General features: G+C 45.9%; 1 long non-coding RNA gene across 1 annotated transcript; it reads left to right on the plus strand.

The window, feature by feature from the left end:
* The first annotated feature begins 33 nt into the window (after positions 1 to 33).
* LOC109286264 (uncharacterized) lies at positions 34 to 16,156 on the plus strand. Its single transcript, XR_002094250.1, has 2 exons — positions 34 to 95; positions 13,406 to 16,156. It is a non-coding gene; the product is annotated as an uncharacterized LOC109286264 (long non-coding RNA).
* Positions 16,157 to 18,395: the final 2,239 nt, after the last annotated feature.

Consider the following 18,395-nt stretch of genomic DNA (forward strand, 5'->3'; position numbering starts at 1 on the left):
TGGGTGGAGGCTGCGGAGCGCCGAGGCGGGGATTGGGAGAGGGCCCGGCCTGCCGCCATCTTAGAGGCCGCGAGAAAGCGCCTCGCGGTGGGAAGGTGAGTGGGGGGGGGGGTGCGGGGGTCTCGTGTTCCGGGAGCGGAGCGGCTCAGGGAACGGTCCTGGTGTCGCGCGCGCCCTCGTCTGCTGTAACTGACCCTGCGCGCGCGTTGTAACGCCGGGTAGGAGCGAGCGCGTGAGGCTCAGCCTATAAAAGGGCGGCGGCCGGTGCCGCTGGCGGGGGAGGGGTTTTCCGGCCCTGCGCCGTGATGTACGAGTACTGGCACGAGGTCTCTCCCCCCAGCCTTTCCCGCGGCCTGAGCTGGACCAAAGGATGGGGGCTGCGGCTCCGCTGGGGAAGAAGGTGCGCGCATGTCCTTCCTCCTGCGTCCGTTCCCAGCCCGGCTCCTCTGTTCCCTTTCACCGGGACCAGCCCTGGGCAGAGCCGGGGGGTTAGAACCACCCTCCAGGTCCTTCCCCTGCATCAGGAAATGTGGGTTGGAAGAGACCCTACATTTCCCAGGCGCAGCCACATGCCCTCAGAAATGAAGGGTGTTTAGCAGTATTTTTGGGGGGGAAAACGTCGTGTGTTAGAAAACTAAATAAATGAAATGTGTCATTTATATAAATTAGTTTCATGGACAGAACCAGTGGTGCCACGTAGGGGGTGCATGTGCATTCCCTGAGAGCACTGGTGCACCCACTTATAGCAGCGCTCCCCACTTTGGCAATGGGCAGGAGGCGCAGGCAGGCGCGCTGGTGGCCTCCTGCCCCTAAGAGTGCTGGCCGGGGAGTGCGGGCGCCAGAAGTTCTGGGCAGCGGCTCCCTCTTAGAGCTAGCTTAGAAGGAACGCTATTTCCGAGTCGGCGCACATAACTGGCTGCAGGGGGACCCCACTCCTAGGTTGGCGTGATCACTGTGGTCACTGCTTGGCCGCTGGGGGTGGGGAAGTCCCCCCCCCCCCGACTCAGGAGGCACCACTCGCCCGTGGACAGAACCCAAGCATATTGTGTCGCATTGGTGCTCTGGTGTACAGATGTGAGGCGGTCACGCTATGCTCTAAGGACTGTATGGGATCAAAACCCCCCCATGTTAAGCAGAGTATTTGCAGAGTGTACAGGGTTTGAATGGGAAAAGGATGATGGATCGATATTTGAAAAGACAAGATTCTGGTGTCTCCACGTGTACCTGCACTGATGAAGCTGAACATGAGCACAAGGAAGTGAAAAGGGTGAGCCAACGCTATTGTAAGAGTTGTTTGCATTATGGATTTTTGTTTACTGGTGAACTAACTTGACCTCTTCCACTATGTCTCATGTGTGGGGAGAAACTTTCAAACCATGCTGTGGTGCCAACTAAGTTGAAACAACATGTTTCAGCCAAACACCCGTCTCTTGCCAACAAGGAGGTGTCTGATAAAGCTCTGGAGGCAGGCTTCTTGGTCGCTGAGTTTGTTGCGGAGATAAAAAAGCCACTTACAATCGCAGAGTCTTTAATTTTACCAGCATGTAAAGAGATTTTGAAAGTAATGTTTGGCTCAGATGCAGACAATGAAATCACAAAGGTTCCCCTTTCAGACAGTACGATAAGTTGCCACGTTGTTGATATGTCTGCTGACCTTGAAACTGTTGTTTGAAAAAAAACAAAACAAAAAAACCAGAAAATTTGCTTTGCAGCTTGATGAGTCTACAGAGATCGGTGGTTGTGCTCAGCTCTTGGCTAATGCCAGGTTCATTGACAGAGATGGTATAAAAGATTTTTTTTTTTTTTTTATTTTGCAAAGAGCTCCTAGGTAACACGAATGGAGAGGAAATATTCAGGGTGACAGCAGCCTATCTGAAGGAGAGAGAACTGAAATGGAAAAACTGCCCGAGTGTCTGCCCATATGGGGCAACTTCTATGACAGGGAAAATGAAAGGGTTTTTAAACAAGGTCAAGCAAAAAAACCCTGATGTGCCGATTCCCTGGTGCAGGAAACAGTGGGTTAAGTGCTTGTGGCCAAAACATTGCTAAAAAAACTCTCCTCAGTGTTGGATGGATCAATAAAAATAGTGAACTTAATAAAAGCACAGCCCTTGAAAAGTCACTTTTTCTCATCGTTACACGAGGATATGGGAGGAGAACATCAGAGTTTGCTTTTGCACAGGGAAGCACACTGACTTTCCCATGGAAAAGTTCTGTCACGTTTGTATCAGCTAAGAGAAAAAGTAAAAATCTTAACTTCGGACCAATCTGCGTATGCAGATCTGATTGTTGATGTAGCATGTGGTGTGCACAGCTCGCCTACATGGGTGACATATTCCAACACCTCAACGATTGGAACAGGAAAATGTAAGGAAGAAACGAAAACCTTCCCTGGCAAATTCTAAATATCCAACAAGCATTTTTTTGACCATTGCAATTTCTCAGCATTTGAAAAGTCTTGAAGAGAAATTTAGTTTTTATTTCTCTTCAGTTCATATTGAAGATTTCAACTGGATCCATGGTCCTTGGATTTCATCTGCAATGGAAAGTGCTAAGCATATTTCAGTAACGGCTCAAGAGCAACTTAGTGTGTTAAGGATGGATCACAACTTTAAAATTAAATTTGGTGACATGCTGTTGGACTCATTCTGGTTGACTTTTGCAAACAAATATCTAATACTATCAGAACATGGGATCTCAGTGTTGTTGCCATTTTTGACAGCATACCTGTATGAGCCTGACTTGCATCAAAAACAAAGGGAGCATCTGAGACGGATGGAGCAAGTGCTCTGAGTTGTACTGTCATTTGTTCCTGCTGGTATAAAAAAAACTATACATTGAGACACCCAGATTTCACACTGAAAGTAAGTTTTCTTTAAATATTCAGAGGGTGCTGGGTGAGAGGGATTGTGTGCCGCATAACATTTTCATTAATGTACGTGTGCCCTGGGCTAGCAAAGGTTGGGAAACACTGATCTATCTAGTCCAACCCTCTGCTCAAAGCAGGACCATCCCAGCCAAGGCTTTGTCTACCTGGGTCTTAAAAACCTCTAGAGATAGAGATTCCACAACGTTTCCGGGTAACCTGTTCCAGTGCTTTACAACCCACCTTGTGAGAGTTTTTCCTGATATCCAACCTAAATTTCCCTTGCTGCAACTTGAGACTATTGTTCCTTGCTCGGTCTTCTGCCACCACTGAGAACAGTGTAGCTCCATCCTCTTTGGAGCCACCCTTCAGGTAGTTGAAGGCTGCTTTCCAACCCTGTCTTTTACCATTTCTCCCTAGTTTTATTCTATAATATTTTCTTCTCTGGCTCATCTCCGTTTTGGTCCTTCATCTGATTTTCGTGCCAAGAGATGAGAGAGTACTTCTGAGACTCCATTTCCCTAGGATGATGGGCAATGGACCTGCTTGGGACAAGGAATTAGGAAAATGGATGCATCAGCATTCCTCGTTAGGTGGCTGAGTTAATAGGTGACTTGTGTTCTCACTGCTTAAGTGTGCCAAGGTAATATTTGGGATGTCTCTGTCACAATGAAGGACAAGAAGCTTTTTGAAAAGCAAATTTGCGCTTTACAAAAACTGACAGTCATCAGAAAAGTTCTGGAGACTCATTTCATTCAATACCAACTCATTCTGACTCAGTTTCCATATTTCTTATATTGTTCTTTGAATGAGTTTTATCCTGTTCCCCCTTGACTATGGGCTTTGCCACATTTCCTCACTTCCCACTCTCTGGGACCACCCTGCCATCACTGCCCCTTCTTCACTTTACTTTCTTAGGAGCCTCAGCTGTTTTCCAGATCACTTGGCTGTCTTTCATTTCCATTTCACTGTCTTTTTCTACGTTGCTAACTTTTTCCTTTCTCATTGTTGGCCTTCCTCATTGTTGCCCCCTTTCTCCCACCAGGCCACACTTCCTTTTCCTGCAGGGCTGGGCTACACCCCTTTCCTCTAGCCAGGCCAGGTTGGGGCTGGGTCATGCCCCCTTCCCTCTGCAGGGTCAAGTTAGGGCCAGGCCAAACCCCCTTCCCCCACACAGCTGGACTGGGACTGGGCTGCCCTACTCTTTGTGGCCGGATGGGGCCCCACTGCACCTGCCCTGGGCCACAGATTGGGTCCACTGGCTGGATCCCACACATGGAGGGACCAAGTACTGCCCATTCGGCCCGCTGAACAAAAAGGTTGAGCCTAGAAACCTAGCTTTTCTACATCATATAGATGGACTGTGGTAGCAGACAGGTTTGATTTCCAAATCTGGAAAACTTGCTAGGAAACAGAAGGCAAAGCTCAAGCAGGAATAGTTGACACCTAATCTGGAGACAGTTTCTTGTCCATGTGAGCATGTCATCCTGTCTCTGTAGCAGCACAAAACTGCCTTAAGAGAAATCAAGTGTCCAGTTTCTTGTTCATTTAGTAAGAATTTGTTTCAAGTTTTACTCTCAACAACACAAGACATTTCTCTGTAAAATATCCAGAATTTCCAGACCTCCTAAATTCTCCCCCCTCTGTTCCTTCCTCCCTCTGGCAAACACAAAAATCTCTTTTTGAACTCCTTCAGACCTTATGTGTGTGGGCTGTCTCCACTATTTGGTAGGCCTGTGTACTTAGTTGGAAATCATCCTCTTCTAGTAAATTTTGACATGTCAGGAGAGTCAGTTCCAAATGGAACATCATGACTGGAGATGCCCCTCTCTCTTCTTCACTATAACCACATTTCCCTACAGTGTATACTCTCCCTAGGGCCTTATCCGCTTTGCCAATCTAAAGCAAGTCACCTCTTCCCCCTCTGCTTCCAGTTACCATCTACAGTTGCTAGGCAGCAGCTGTGCTCCCCACCAGCCAACCACATATTTGCATGAAAATAATCAGGCTTGAATATACAACTGCCCCTAATCACACACAACTAAACAGCTGTACAGTAAATACTTTAGTATTAATAGTATCAACTGTCACTGGAACTAATTACTGCCTTAAACCTAGAATTTACTCATAAGGGAAAATCAAGGTAGCTGTTTATTTTTGTATTTAAACAAAAGACAGGTCAGGCAGTAATTCAGCACTTTTTTCCAACTAGTGTTATATATCTAAAAATGCTATTGGTACACTCACAGTTCATAGTCATTAGATACCTGTCTGAACTAGCACGTTCCTCCTGCAATTCAGCATGACAAAATAAATAAGATCTTGTTCATTAAGTTCTCTGTTTCATTAAGTGCTTGATCCTGTACCAATTAAGATTAATGGCAAGGCTCCTACTGATTTTAGTGGTACAGATTTTATCTTCTGTAAAAGGCTGGAGGTAGTATTTTCAAAAGTATCTAAATGACTTATAAGCTTAAATGAGAATAAACGTGAGATGCCAAAAAAAAGCCCTGAAGTATCTAAATTCCTTCTAAGTTGTACTTTAAGTACCTAAGGCCAAGAGTGAGTGATACACAGAAAAAAAATCTTGTCTTACCCCTCAGGCAACTGAAATTCCATGAGCAGCTACATGTTCATCAGAACACTTAGTTCTATTACTGCACATGCCACAGCCACTGCCATGTTGGCCGAATTCAGTATTTCCATGTTTATCTCATACCTAAGCCTGTTTGGAATTCAGTGGGTGTGTCTTCACGAGACATTTACTGTGCAGTAGACTAATTAGCTGCACAGTAAATGTCTCTGCATCTATATATACACCCCTATTAGGCTGCAGCAAAGTAATTTACTCTGCAGCAGGAGAGGCTGGCTGAGGCACAAAGATGCTTCAGTGCAGGGGCTGCCTGCCAGCTAGCCCTGCACTAAAGCACCCCTGTGCCCCAGCCAGCCCCTCTGAAGCATGCTGAGCCAAGGTGAGCAGCCCCAGGCTGACAGGCTAACACCCCCCCCCCCCCCCACCACCACCACCACCACTAGGCCTTCTGCCAGCTGGGGCTGCTCTGCTCCAACTCGACATGCTGCGATCCTAGGCTCAAGTGCAGACATGCACATTAATAGGCAGTGTCTTGTCATTAAGGTCATTTTCATTCGCTGTGTGGCCCTATGAATCTTGCATCTCTTTCTGCATAGTGGTAGAGCTTTCAATGGAGGAATGGTGAGTGCCCCCATCCTAGCCTAATGCCTAGTAGCCCAGTGACTAGGACACTCTTGGGAGGTGAGAAGTATGGGTTTGAACCCCGTCAAGTTAAGGAGAGTCTATAGAGTTCACATATCTCACTTTCAAAGCAAGTCCTCCAACTGCCAGGTATTATGTAAATGGGTGGGTGTCCCTGTCACCTCCCTTAGTCATTTTTTCAAAAGACAATGCCCACTCCTGCTGGGCTTTGTATTGAACACTTGCCTATGTGTTAGGTTGGCCCCGGGCTAGTGTGCTTAGGAGCAGGGGGGCCTAGCTTGCTAATCTTAGGTGGGAGATAAGTGATGAGCTGCTTCGTCTCAGCTAAGATGTTAGTATCTCTGAGCATGTGCAGCAAAACTTAGGGCACCTAGGTATATTGCCAAAAATGTTGGTGCCTACAGGCCCTAAGCAGTTTGGCAGAGTTCTGAGGGGATTAAGGTTACCATATTTCCAGATCCAAACAAGACTACACCTGTAATGGGGGAGGGAAATGACGGTGGGGGGGCAGTGACATATCAGTACCCTGCCCCTGCCCATTCTGTTGCCCCTCACTAACAAGCCACTCCCACCCCTCCCCACAGCCCTGCTGCTGCCCCTCACTCCGGACCCACTGACCTCAGCCCTGCCAGTGCACCTCACTCCCAAAAAGCAGTACCCTGCCCCCGACTGGTTGCTGGTGCCCTTCACTCCTGACCCACAGTCCCCTGGCGCTTTGCGCCCTACACACCCAACCTAGAGTCACCCTTCCCATCCCCCATGCCCCTCACTCCCTACCCGCAGCCCCTGCCCCCCCAGCCATGCCGGTGCCCCTCACTCCCAACCTGCAGCCTCTGCCCCCCACCCCAGCCCTGCCGGTGCCCCTCATTCCAGGCCTGCAGCCCCCAGCGCCCCCCCCCGTCCCTGTTGCCCAAGCACCTCCCACATTGCATGTGCACCCACGCTCACTTTCTCACTCTCTCTCTTTCTCTCTCTCTCTCGCACATACTCTCTCCCTCTCTGTCTCTACCTGGATGCCAAAGCCTGCACAGTACAGGTGCACCAATACGTCGGTCTAATATCAGATTGGTACCGATATAAAGAAAACTGGCTGTATCAGATGTCCGCCTGCTGGGGCTGATAATTTGGCCAATAAATGCCTTTGCTGCTTGCAGCTGTGGCACAGCACTCAGGCAGCGAGGAGCACAGCCTGGCAACATGGAAAGCTGCCTCCAGCTAGTAAGTCTAGTGTGGTGGAAGTGGAAGGGGAAAAGACGGGGTGTGCAGGGGGCGAATCAACACCCCCTGCAGTGAGGGAGCATCAGGGGCAGGGGCACGCGCTGCCTAGGCAGGGTGGAGAGCCAGAGCTGCGGCTCATGGAGAGGGGGATAGGAGGGGAGATGGCTGTTGCTGCTGCTTGTACCCTGGGAGAGCACCAGGTGTGGGCATGTGCCCCTGGATCTGCACAGCGCAGGGCAGGCTGCAGCCAGGGCTGTACAGGGCTCTTGGTGGCAGCTGGACTCAGAGTGGGCACTGGCGGTGCTGGGAGGATGCTGCATCCACCCCAAATTTCACCGCCACTCCACTCCCAGCACTGCCACCGCCAGTCGCCCGGCACAGCCTACCTCTTCCTGCCGTGTGGGTGGAGGTGGGGTGTTGAGTCAGAGCTGCGGCTGGTGGTGGAGTGGCAGTGAAATTTGGGGTGGATGCAGCATCCTCTCAGTGCTGCCAGTGCCACTTCAAGCCCAGCCCCTGCCAAGAAGACCCTGTGCAGCCCTTCCAGCCCCGCCCCGATCCAGGGGGCACCCACACTGTGCCCTCCCAGGTGCAAGCGGCAGGAGCTGTCTTTCCCCCCCCCCCCCCCCCCCCAGCCACAGCTCCCACCCCATCTGCCCCTGCTCCCTACCTCATTGCGGGGGGCATTGATCTGTCCTCCCATGCCCCTTCCCTCCCCCCTCCCCTTCTACCACACGACTTACCAGCTGGAGGCAGCTATATCAGAAAGTGGATCGGTATTTGCCGATATACCTCCTTAAATATCAGCTATCAGTATTGCCCCTAAAAATCTCTATCGGTGCACTCCCACTGCGCAAGGAGCACGTGAGTCTACGACAGCCAACTGCCTTGCCTGCTACTCCCAGCATGAAGCAGCCAGTTCGGGAGAGCAGAAAACCTGGATATTTACTCTTATTTTACAGACCCACCTGGACACAGTACAGGGGGCCCAAAAAGAGGACATGTATAGGAAAACCCGGACGTATGGTAACCCTAGGGGAGATTACTTTCTTGGATTTCGGTGTTCGATTTGCATAAGTTGTAGTTGCTTTGTTTCCTACTACTGGATCTCCCTGGAGCCGGTCCAACCATTAGGCAAAATAGGCAGTCGCCTAGGGTGCCAAAATTTATGGGGAGCCAAAATTAAAAACAGAAAACTATTGATGAAGAAAAGTTATGCAGGATCAAGCGAGAAGAAGAATACTGGCAGCAAATATTGGAGTGACTGATTGCTTTAGTGAGAGTTCTCAGTGGGAAAAACCTGGCATTCCATGGGACAAATGAAAAATTACACAGTGCTGGTAATGGAAACTTAAAATGTATTGAATACCTGACTTTGATCCAGCCATGAAGGAGCATCTGTGTAAAATAAGTGACCATGAAACACATCTTCATTACCTTGGGAAAAGGCTGCAGAATGAACTGATTCAACTCCTAGCAAATACTAAAGAGAAAATCTTAGAAGCTGCCCATTCTGCAAAATACCTTTCAATAATTCTGGACTGTACGCAAGATGTGAGTCATGTTGAGCAGATGAGGATCATTCGCTTTGTAGATGCGGCAAAATCTGCAGATGTGGATAATGCTGAAATGAACATTTTTGGGTGTTTGTACCATTGAAGGAGATGACTGGTGCTTTTATGACTGAAAGCATTCTACAAGAGCTTGAAGGAATGTCATTATCTGTTGAGACCTTACGTGGCCAAGGCTATGACAATGGGAGTAATATGAAGGGTAAAGACAATGGTGTACGAAGGAGAATAATAGAAATTAATCCTTGGGCCTTTTTTGTTCTTTGCAGTACACATACTCTGAATTTGGTTGTCAGTGATGCTGCCAGATGTTGTTTGGAGGCAAGTAGTTTCTTTGACCTAGTGCAACGCATTTATGTGTTTTTCCCAGGTTAAACACGCTGTTGGGAAGTTCTTAGTCACTCATGTGCCCTCTAACTGTGAAACAAGATAGGAGAGTTGAATTGTACCTTTTGCTAGGAGCTTGGCAATATCTCCGGTGCACTAATTGAAATTTCTGATGATACCACCCTCACAGGATCATCTGGCAATATGAGATGTGCTGATGCAGAAGCTCTTGCAAATGGCCTTTTCAAGTTCAAATTTGTGGTTTCAGTCATTTTGTGGTAGAACATCCTTTTTGAGATTAACCTTACTAGTAAGCAACTTCAGGCAAAGGACTTTGATATACATTCTGCTATTTGACAGCTGAAACAAACAAAAAGTTTCTGGAGGAATGCACTGATAAAAGGTTTGAAAAGACGCTAGTAGATGCTTGTGAGCTTGCTGAAGAGTTAGAGCTACCAGTAAACTTTGAACCAGAACCAGTACACATTTGGAGAAAGAAGTAGCAGTTCACATATGAAACAGATGAGTCAGTTCAGGACCTAAAACAAAAATTCAAAATAAATTTCTATTTTGCATTCCTTGATACTGGAACAGATACAACAGCTTGATTCAGTCTTTGGTTTCCTCTATAATATCCCCAGTTTGCAAAATAAGACATCAGAACAGATAATGGAACATTGCTTGAAGCTAGAGTTGGCATTACAGCATGGAAATTCTAAAGATACAAATCACTGCACAAATCTGATGCTGCAGATTTGTGCAATGAACTGCAGGCAATTTCATGATGACTTCTAAAGTGTCTTATACCTCAAGATGTACTGAAGTTTATATCTGAACATAAACTGACAGACAGTTTTCCCAACGTCTTCGTTGCTCTCCGCATTCTCTTGATTATCCCAGTTTCTGTTGCTAGTGGGGAGTTTAGCTTCTCAGAGCTAAAATTGATAAAGACTACCTTCATTTTTCTATGCTGCAAGAGAGACTTGTTGGACTAGCCACCGTGTCAATAGAACATGAAATAGCTGGAAAACTTTGTCTTAAAGAACTTGTTTCTGAATTTGCAAAACTGAAAGCACAAAAAGCAAAGTTCTAATCTTTTACACAAATGTACAATTAAAAGAAAATCCTCACGAACATGTATTATAATAAAGTCTATTAGAGTTTTTGCAGTATAATTGTGTTAGGGTTAATGAAAAGTGTGAAACAATAAAAAATTTTGGTTTTATTGTTTTATTGTTCATTTCAAGTATCAAGTAAGTACGTGTAAAAGTTCATTCTAGACTTCTTATTTCCCTCTATATTGGAAGTGGTGGGGGCGCTGAGGTACACAGTTTGCCTAGGGTGCCAATCACCCTTGGACCAGATCTGGATCTTATAGGCATCAACATACCTAAATCCCTTTCCAAATCTAGGTCCTAGGAATGTGGAAGCTTAAGTAACTGTTGATTTTCCTGAGTCTTTGGCTTCTAATGCTATATCTTTATGGAAAACCTACAGCCTTAAGTGTGCTGCATACCCCAAACAGGCTACTGTCTAAACCTGCATGCATCCACCTCCATATGGGTAGGCTAATTGGTGCTGTCATTAATTAACCTGACCCAAGCAGCATGCCGAGGTGACTACACTGCTTGCTGTTTAGGAGCCAGTTGCAAATATTTGAACGGCTGTAATAAAAAAGATGTTTTCTGGAGCCACAGAGGGCAGGGTACATGCAACAGTAGGACAATAGAACAAGCAGCCACAGACAGAAATGATGGAATCTTCATCTTGTCCAACTTTCAAGAAGTGGCTGGATAGACATCTATCAGGGATAGTTAGATTTAGTGTATCATGCTGTGAACCTAAGGGTTCCTTCCAACTCTATGGTTCTATTGTTCTGTTTTCATTAATGAATTTGAAAGGAGCAAGAGTATATTAATGACATTTTCTGATGCAAAAATCATGAGCGAGTGTTAATTCAGAGGGTATTGGAATATCATACAAGGAGAGCTGGCTGGATTTGTGGACTGGAGTAATAGAAATGAAAGGAAATGATCTAGTATAAATACAAGGTCATCTACATCATCCAAGTAAGAATTTCTGCTGTAAATAGGGAGCTCATCATAGGAGCATAATAGAGAAAGAGAAAGACCTGGGTGTGTTAGTCACACGAAGAGTGACTATAAGCCACCAATATCATGTGATCATGAAAAAGGCAAATACAGTATATCAGGAAAGATATTTTGAGTCAAAATACGGAAGCATATGTGTCATTGTACAAGTCCCTTGTGAGGCCTCATCTGGAATACTGTGTTATAGCTGTGATCAGTCATGTTCAAGAAAGATTAATTCAGACTGGAACAGGTGCAGAGAAGGATGCAAAGACAGTTGGAGGAATGGAAAGTCTGTCTTCCAAGAGAAGACTGAACCAAGTTGGCTTAATTAGTTTAGCAAAACGAAGGGTGATGGAAGGCACGATTGCACTGTACAAATGCAAAAGTATAAACACAGAGGAAGAATTACGCACAAAAACAAATGGGTATAAGGTGACTAAAAATAAATTAGGAGAAGGTTTCTAAACATCACAAAAATGAGTTTTTGAACATCCTTCTGCTCGGAATAGTGTGGGTAAAAAACCTTAGTACCTTTAAGATGGAGCTTAATACCACTGTGGTAGACAAAACCTTGACTGCATCCAGATGATCATGGACATTTGGTTCCCTGGGAACAGGAAGCAGCAGCATACCGTGTGCCGCTGCTACTTGTTCCCAGGGAACATCCATGCCACATGCCCTCTGGCATGCAGTAGGTTACCTTGGGTGGGGTAGGGTAGGCTGGGGCCAGCAACTGCTGGCCCCAGGAGCCTTACCTGGGGCCCTAGGGGCTGGGGAAACTGCAACTACGGCACTGCACCGCTTAGAGCCTGGATAGCTACCAGAGCATGGCTCCAGCCAGGCTCCGCTTTTGGACGGCACATGTTGCAGCCATGTGTATGGCCCCGCTTTTTTCCCTGTGCGGGGTTTTGTTTTGTTTTTTGACTCTGGGATCTCCCAGGGTCAAAAAAACCAACCAAACAAAAAAAACCCAAAAAACAAAAAACAAACAAAAAAACACCCCATGCTGTAAGGTAGCAACACCGGGAGTGCCCAAAGGATGCAGCCCTTTTGTTGATAATAGATTTCAGCAGTGGGTTCCTGGTGGAGACTAAGGGCCAGATCCAACACCATCAGTTTGGCACCTAAATGTAATCCTGTTCCCTCTCCCTCCCCTCCCCCTTTTCTACCACTCTTTGACTCCTTGAAAATCTGTTAACACAACTGTTGGGTGGGTCCTCCTCCTTGCTGCTTTTCTGTGACCTAGCTGTAAGGATAGCATGACAACATGCTTCAAAAACAGATACATTAATAGATATTTCTGGGACTTGAATAGGGTGGAAAAGGAGTGCACTTGGAAGCTTTAGTCCATTTAGGTACCTAATAGGTGGAGTAGGATCTAGTCTTAACTGCTGAAAACAATTTGTCAGATAGCATAAGTGGGATAAAACGTGATAGAGGTAGTTGGAACATTGTGTATCTATCTCATTCTATAGAGTTTTGCTTGCAGTACAAGTAGAACCATATCAGGACACCAGGTTACAACACAGTTACACTTTAATACAGTAACTAGTATGTACATCAGTGGTTGTCAACCATGGTAAACTCAGGGCACCCCTGGGAAATGCCAGCTCTTAGTTCTCACTTGTTTTTTGACCATGGAAAAATAGAGCAGTTTTCTTCTGTTGCAAGGAACTCAGAAAGAACACTGCAGGTCAGATTTTTTTTAACACTGTGGATTCCTATTTGAAACCTCTGGGTTTGTCTTGTGAATCATATTTGCACACTTAAGTGTGTCACTGCTTGGCACCCCCACAGCGCTCTTGAAAGGATTTCAAGGCACTTCAGAGTGCCAGCCATAGCACCCTTGTTGGAGGTCACTGAAGTAAACACAACATGTTAAAAAGGTTTCTATTATCATATAAATACTTATACACACACACAGAATACCCTTGCATATAGATTATGTACTCACACACACATGCACCCACACACAGAGTACATACATTACATGAACGTTTGTTTGTGTTTTGTAGTTGGCAACTTTAATTCCAACACAAATATGTTTAAGTAAAGATTTGCAGGAATAATAATGTTTTTTTTCCTTCAACATTTCCAGGTCTGGCCTCTGTTTTCCCAAAGACCTAAGCCAATGAATCTGCATCCAGAAAAACACTTAAGTATTCAAGAAAATATTATCATCGACAGTGAAAAAAAATTAAGGCTGAAACTCTTTTTTTATAGTGCAGAACAACATTATTTGTTTTTTTTCTTTGTTTATCAGCATGTGACATCCAGGCTAGAACTGGTATTAGAGAACTGGTTAATATAGAAAAATGGAAGGAAAAATATTAAAAGTCAGTGTAGAGATAAGTTTAGGTAACCAATCCAGTTGCAGTTACCTTGAGATGCATGGATAAAAGGGGGTCTATTAGGATCTCTGTACACTAGGAATATTGACCTGTTTTTGATAATTATAGCTTTTTAAATTAATACGTATTTCAAATATAGTATAGCAAGACTGAATGCAATAAGTGCTTCATGAATGAAAATTAAGTTAAATTGACTAAGTGGGTGTTGGCCAGTTGAGATAATTACCTAATAGTCTGAACAGTTTTTGTTTTCCCTTTATTTGCCCAAGTCATAAAAAGCAAATAATAATTAGTAATTATCAGCAATATGGGGGTGTGATAGCTATTGAAAGAGGGGTATGGACAGGAAGTGGAAAAAAACAGTAACAAGTGACACAACTATACAATAATAGGGTTTGTGGAAGAAGTCAGTTTGACATTGAGGGTTAATATTAGAAATTGGATCTGAGGAGGGAGAAATTGTCATGTCTAAATGATTCATGTTGTAAAAGTAATAATAGTAATTGGTTTATTTTCACAGTGGAGCTGCCAGGAGACGCCAACATCTGCTGTGTGTGGTTCATTTTTAATCCCATCTTTTTCCTGGGGGAAAAGTCGTGTGACCGAATGGGATTTTATTAATTTTTAAAATATAATTTACACTGCTATGTGTTTATATTGTGAAGTCAAGGTCAAAATATAGTAGTGTTGGGAGCAGGTAGTAGTGAAGTATGCTGGAGTTCATTCTAATGCCTTGGTCTTCTGCACAGACAAGAACAGTTTAGCTCTACCTAAGAAGTGAAGCATCAGCCATAGTGACTACCCAGGAACTTTAGATGGTCCTTTAGGTATTCTGATCTCAAGCCACTGAGCTTTGAAGATTGGGATTTAGACCTTAAATTTGACATGGTATCCTATGGGGAGCCAGTGCAGGGGATGGACGATAGTTGTATAAAAACCTGCATCTTTGCACGTTTTGTGTGCATATTTGTAGGTATATATATACCTATATGCTTAAAAGAGCAGTTCTTCATAGAATTTATATAAAGGAATATTATTCTTAAGCCTATGCAAAAGAAGAAACATTTAGTTAATCTTGCCATTTTTCTTATTAACAGTAATCCTAAAAAACTCTAAATTGTAGCATTTATACAAGATCTCAGTGAGTTTTAATTGCACACAAAAGTTTGGAGAGTCTGCATTAATTTATTTTTTAAAAATATTTTTAGACATATAAAATAGTTTGACACAGTGCTAAATTTATTAAGCTGTTTTTAATGAGCTTTAACTCAAAAAACTATTGAATTACTTTATTGTAAAGTCTCAGAAAATTCTGTAATTTTAGGGAGAATCTGTATTTATGCAACAAAATGGCAGAATCTCCTTTTTAAACGGAAAACTCAAATAACATTTTAGAAGTGTGATTGGTGCTTCCATTATAAAAGATACTACCTCCAAAAACACATTGAGGAATGCATTGTTTCAAGATCAAAGAGGCGAAGGCCCTGTCTACATTTTACTTGTATTGTGCAATGAACTGGTTCATTACACAATTACTGTGAGACCCACTACACATGCAAAGTACCTAGCACACCATAAAAAAGCTCCAATGAGCTATGAAGTTAGACCTTGAAAATGTGTACTAATTTTATAGCTGGTTGCTATTGAATTTCAATTTGCATGTATAGCAGGGTCTCCCCTGACCAGGCAACCAACAGGACTCCCAGTGTCAGAGGTGCACCATGCCCAGCCAGGGCTGCAACTGAGGTGATTCTTGGCCCCAGCAGCTGCATATATTGGGTCCTGGAAGTGTGCCTCCCGGTGCCAGGACTCAGCTGGGTCCTGGCAGCCACAGGGCACAGGTGCGATCTCCCAGCCATGGGGGTGTGTGGAGCCCCCAATGCTGGGAGATGTCAGCTCCCTCAATCTCCCAATCCTAGGGGTGTTGAGTCGAGTCCCTGCAACTGGGAGATCATAGCTGCCATGATCTCCCAGCCGTAGGGTCTCCCACAGCTGGGAAATCACAGCTGCTGTGACCTCCCAGCTGCAGGGGTGTTTTGGGCACCCCCAGAGCTAGGAGCCCCTCAACTGAGAAGTCTCCCAGCCACGGGAACTTGTTAGTGCAGGGGGAGACCAGGATTAGGCTTTCCCTGAACTGGCAGTGGCACTATGGAATATAAGGCGTGATCCCACAGTCTTGCCTTCTGCCATAAATGTGTCATGGCAGGAGGCGTGATTGTGTGGATCATGAATTAGATCCCATAGCGCTTTTACCTGCACGTGTAGAGGGGCCCGAAGTTCAAGAATGTCATCAGGGCAGTCTTAATTTGGCCTTTTAGCATATATGTATTATGTTATAATCTTTAATTGCACAACTATATAGTGTGTCTCCCCTCCTCCCCCCGCCCAAGATCCTCAGTTCATTCAGTGAATGGGTACTTATTCAGAATTGCTTTTTATGCTTCTCATTCATTGTATTGGCTCCCAGCACTTATTAAATAAATGGTATACAAACCCTACACCAAATGCAAAATTATTCATATCTTAATGTGCATGTGCTGATGTCACAGTATTTGAGTGCTCTTAAATACACTCAGGTCTCTTTATGCAAGGGTTGCATTCCAGAACAACCTTGCATAAAGCAAATTTGCATAAATCAGATCCATTATTACATGTGATTAATAGGGATATGCACCAGCCTCACTACTGTCCCCCCCCAAGCCATAACACATTCAAACAGTAATTTTATTTATTTATTTTTTATTTAATTTGTGTCCGAGACCAAATTAGCCAAAACTAATTCCAAATCCAGGAGTCCAGAATCGTAAGTGGCCCTACTACTGGCAAACATCCTCCGCCTGCACCTGGGGCTTCAGATGTTTCCAAAACTTTTGGCAGGCATCCTACTTGCAGGCCCAAGCCTGGAGGCTTGGGGTTTGGATGCCCCCTGAGTTTTGCTTGCCCTTAGCCATAAGGCCCTTGGAGCAAACAAGGGAGGAGACTCACATTTCCATAAACTGGGTTTAAAGCTGCTGCACCTTGGTAGGTACTGAACCATGCCAGAAGGGCAGTTCTCCTGCGAAGCAGTTCAGGAGAACTGCCTTCTTGGACACAAATATGTGGCATTTCCCCTGCCAGGTTAACAGGCCACTATGCTTGATCTGAGCCTTCAAGAGGACAGTAATCACACAATACAGCAAAACTGATGCATGGAGAGGCTGCAAGATTTGCACTGCAAGCAGCAGCATGTGCAGGGGGTGCGTCACCAAGGCAGAGCAGGGTGAGCTGGAGAGGCACCCACTACTGGCTCCCTGGCTCCACCCTGTTTCTCTTCTCTGCGTGCCTCTCCAGCCTGGCACGTGCAACCTGTTGCATCTGGGAACAGCAGGGATGCACGGAGAGGATACGAGCTCCCTGCTGCACCGGGTCATGATTGCCAGGCTGCAGAGGCACCCAGGGCAGGGAAGCAGGGAACAGCCTGGTTGCGTGGAGAAGGTACTCACCCTGTGCTGCAAGCCCAGTGGGCATGACCCAGTGCAGCAGGGAGCTTGTAGCCTCTCTGTGCAGTCCCGCTGTTCCCAGCCACACCAGATAGCGCCCACCAGGCTGGAGAGGCACCTGGAGCAGGGCAGCAGGGAATGTCAGCTGCTTGTCCTGCACTACCCTAGGGACGTGCCTCCTGTGCCTGCAGCTCTTTGAGGGGCACAGCCCCACGCCACAGGAGGTGCCTGGCCAGGGCAGTGGGGTGCAGGGTGCTGGGACCAGGCAGGGAGGGGAGCTGAGCCAGGGCCAGGGCCTACTGTGCCCGTGCATCCACCTTTTCCCCTTAGAAGTGTGTGCAGCAGCAGGGAGCTGGCCTTCCCCCTCCCCCAATGAGCCACCAGAGGCTCCGTCCTGCTCCCCGCTGGGGCCCTGAAGCTGCACGCTGCGCCCCGGGTCCCAAGCACCCCTGACTGGACAGCAGCCCCAGCCCTGCCCAGCTCCTTCCCCACAGGGGCCTCAATCCCTCTATGCTCCTCCTCCCCCCTTACTTGCCATAGCTGCCCTTGAGGCTACTTGGGGCCACGTGCATGTACACCACATGAATGTGGTGTGCTGTTTCATCGCTTTTCTTCCGCTTTCCAGCTCCCTGCCAGCCTGCAGGGAGCTCATTGCCAGCTGGCTTCACAGAAGATCGGATTTTTCTCGCACAAAGCGAATTTCTGGTATAAATATGGTCATCGCATATAACTGAATTCGCACAAAACAAAATTTGCATAAAGAAAGACCTGAGTGTATTAATGATTTAATCTGCACAACATTCTTGTGATAAGGTAGTATCCCCAGTTTTACACATTTGGAACCAAGCCACAGGGCCAGATTGCTGAGTTTTTCTTGACATCTCTGATTGGACTTCTTATCATGCCCCAAAGCATCCTAGTTTCATCACCCATGCTTTTGTCTCCCACGTAACCTCTCCTGCTATCCAGTTTAGTGCTGAGGAGATGTCTAATTCCCTTTGTTAGCCTAGCTCCAAGCCCTTCTAACTGACACCGACAGCATTCAGATCAGTTTCAAAATAACGGGTGATGTGCTACCCACATTTTGCTCTCAAAATACAGGGATTAGAGCACTTACCCAGGAAGCGGGAGAACTGGATTCTAGCCCTCTTCAACCTGAGGGGATTCCAGCCCACATCTCTCATTTCTGAGTAGAGTGCTATATATATCTTTTATAGATGGATATATCCCATATATATGGGACATATCCAGATATATA

This window comes from Alligator mississippiensis, chromosome 1 (assembly GCF_030867095.1).
Source record: "Alligator mississippiensis isolate rAllMis1 chromosome 1, rAllMis1, whole genome shotgun sequence".
NCBI lineage: Eukaryota > Metazoa > Chordata > Crocodylia > Alligatoridae > Alligator > Alligator mississippiensis.